The sequence below is a fragment of the Arachis ipaensis genome, chromosome B10, assembly GCF_059453495.1.
Source record: "Arachis ipaensis isolate K30076 ecotype BB chromosome B10, ASM5945349v1, whole genome shotgun sequence".
NCBI classification, from domain to species: Eukaryota; Viridiplantae; Streptophyta; class Magnoliopsida; order Fabales; family Fabaceae; genus Arachis; species Arachis ipaensis.
Genome location: NC_142435.1, coordinates 140,421,645 through 140,424,396, shown reverse-complemented (window position 1 = coordinate 140,424,396; position 2,752 = coordinate 140,421,645). Strand labels below are relative to the sequence as shown.

At 34.6% G+C, this 2,752-nt stretch overlaps 1 pseudogene across 1 annotated transcript; it reads right to left on the bottom strand.

The window, feature by feature from the left end:
- Positions 1-446: 446 nt before the first annotated feature.
- On the bottom strand, positions 447-2,293 carry LOC107623497 (UDP-glycosyltransferase 73C6 pseudogene; annotated as a pseudogene). Its single transcript, XR_015880951.1, has one exon. The product of XR_015880951.1 is annotated as a UDP-glycosyltransferase 73C6 pseudogene (transcript).
- Between the last annotated feature and the right edge of the window lie 459 nt (positions 2,294-2,752).

Below are 2,752 nucleotides of genomic sequence, written 5' to 3'. Positions count from 1 at the left end.
ATAATAATCTTAACATGTGCATATTAGTTAAACCCATTGGTCTATTAAAAATTTCTTTATTCTATTATGATAAGTTTGATTATTTTAGTAGCTGATTATTTAGTTGAAAAAAACTATGTGAATCAATATATAAATATATATAAATACATAATAATTAATTTATTAGTTAATTTTTAATATGCATGTAGTATTTTTTATTAATAAAACATGTACATAGGATTATTTGTACAAGTATTAACATAATTATTAAATTTTATTAAAAATATAAGCCATAAAAAAATAAAAATATTCTTACTACTATTTTCTCTCTTAGTTAATTCAATAATCTTCTAACTTTCTTCTTTTATTTAATAATAAAAGGCATAATAGGTAAAAATTTAATTAATGACTTTTTGAAAATAGAAAATGACACATAATTTACAGCAAAAAAAAAAATGAAAAAAAAAACACTTAATATAATGGAGGGAAATTTTTTTCTTACATAAATTTGCTAATACCAATACTAATTGATGACATGCTTTACAAAAAACATAAAATTCTTATTGGAGCCTCCATATTGATTTTTACTCCATATAATAGTACTATGGAACAAAATAATCATGATTTTGTGCCATTAGTTTTTGACAATTAGATTATCATATACCTCCCATGCTTTTATGCAAAATATCTTGGATAAACATAGTCAAGTTACTATGAGAAGATCCACCTTCTGCTACAGATATTTTAGCCATTTTCGCTAACTTTCTTACCCTTTCCCTTCTCTCTTCACATTCACCATTATTCTCATCCATTAACTGTTCTAGTCCTATTTTAATATCTTCTTTCTTAACTAATACACCAATCTCCTCTTCCTTCCCCCACACCATAGGACTTCTCACACCAACCATCACTCCAATTTTTAGTACTTTGACAACTAGTTTTTCATTCAGAAACTGGTCTGCAAATAACGGCCACGTCAGCATTGGCACACCGGCGCATATAGCTTCTAAGTTAGAGTTCCAGCCACAGTGTGTCAAGAACCCTCCAATTGAAGGATGTGATAGTATTAGTAGCTGAGGAGCCCAACCTCGAATTATAAGGCTCTGATCTTTGATTCTTTCTTCAAACCCATCTTCCTTAATCCACTTTTCTAGCCTTTTTAATTGACTCCCTTCCCTTATGACCCAAATGAAAGGTCTCTTTGATTCTTCTAAGGCTAAACCAATCTCAATCAACTGAGTTGCAGTTAGATTACATAAACTTCCAAGGCATACATAAATTACACTCTTAGGCTTTTGAGAATCAAGCCATTTTTGGTGCATCCACCCTTCAGTTGAAACCTTGTTGCCTCTTTGAGCCTTGTCCAACTGATCCTTGTTGCTTAGTGACACCGGACCGATGCACCACACTTTATCCTTTCTAACCTTCTTGTACATTCTTTGATACTCAGGCTCCAATTCTTGGAAGGAATTCATGAGTATTCCATAAGTGTCTGCTTCGGCCGCATATACCTCTTGGTAAAACTTGTTCCAGTTCTCGTCCGCTGGTCCTGGTACCTGTGCTTTGGTGACTTCAATTTCATCAGGTAAACCCGGTATAACAAAGTACTCTGTTTCATCCTTTATGCTCTCCTTCACATTACTGGTGCGCAAAGCATCGTTACACATGAGAAAGAAGCAACTCATTCCAACAAAAGAAATCCTTGGAACGTTGAATTTGTTAGCAATGTGGATTGTGTACGGTAGACTCATATCAGAGACTATGCAGCTTGATGGCGGCAACAACTCTTCAAAGATTCTTTCCACGGGTTCCCTTAGAAGGCTTATTGCATTGAAAAAACTCGTGGCATTGCCAAGTGAATGAAGCATGTCAAGATTCTCACACCCTTCTGGCAAACCCGCCTCTTGATATGGAAACTGAAGCTGAATTAGTCGAATTTGGTAACCCAAATCGATGAAACGAGCAAAGGTTGATGTGAATCTTGCTGCGTTTTGGGGGGTCGTGATTACCGTGACAATAATATTAGTGCGCTGAAGCAATAACTTTGCTATGTCCATCATTGGAATCATGTGGCCTTGAGCCATGAATGGGAACATAACGAAATGGAGCTGTGGTGTTTGGGAAGCCATTCTTGTTTCTTAGGATATGGTAATTTGGATTTAGTGCACTGAATAATTTTACTTGGACAGTTGGACTTGATATTTATAAACTGCATTCCTTTCTTGGTGATGCAAGTGCCTGCACTGGCCAGCTATATATGATTGTATAACTTATCTTTTTGAGTGAATACCCCATCCGGCCCTGCCCAGACAATTATCTCGAAAAGACAACGAGGCTCCCAAAAAAATAAAAACACCCAATACGGTCCCTGATATTTTTTTTTGGACTGATTAGCCCCTGTGCCAAAACAAACAACATTGATTTTTTTTTTGACACAGGGGCCTCGTTGTCCTTTCGAGATAATTGTCAGGTGCGAATTAAAAATTTTTTTTTGTCAAGGACCTCGTTGTCTTTCGAGGTAATTGTGAGGGGTTATTTTGGGTTTTTCTCTTTCTTTTTCTAATTTTTTTTCCCTTGCATCACTAATCTTCCTCTAACTTTTAAGTAAAGAATTTTAGGTAGCCAATATTTTTTTCTCTCTTTTTTTGTCTTATCTTTGAATTAATACTAGCCAATTCTTCCTTTTTTCACCCTAAATGTTAGGAAGCTAACATTTTTTAGAAAGTATTTTGACGAGTGATTGATCTTAATATGTGCTTTAAAAAATGAATAC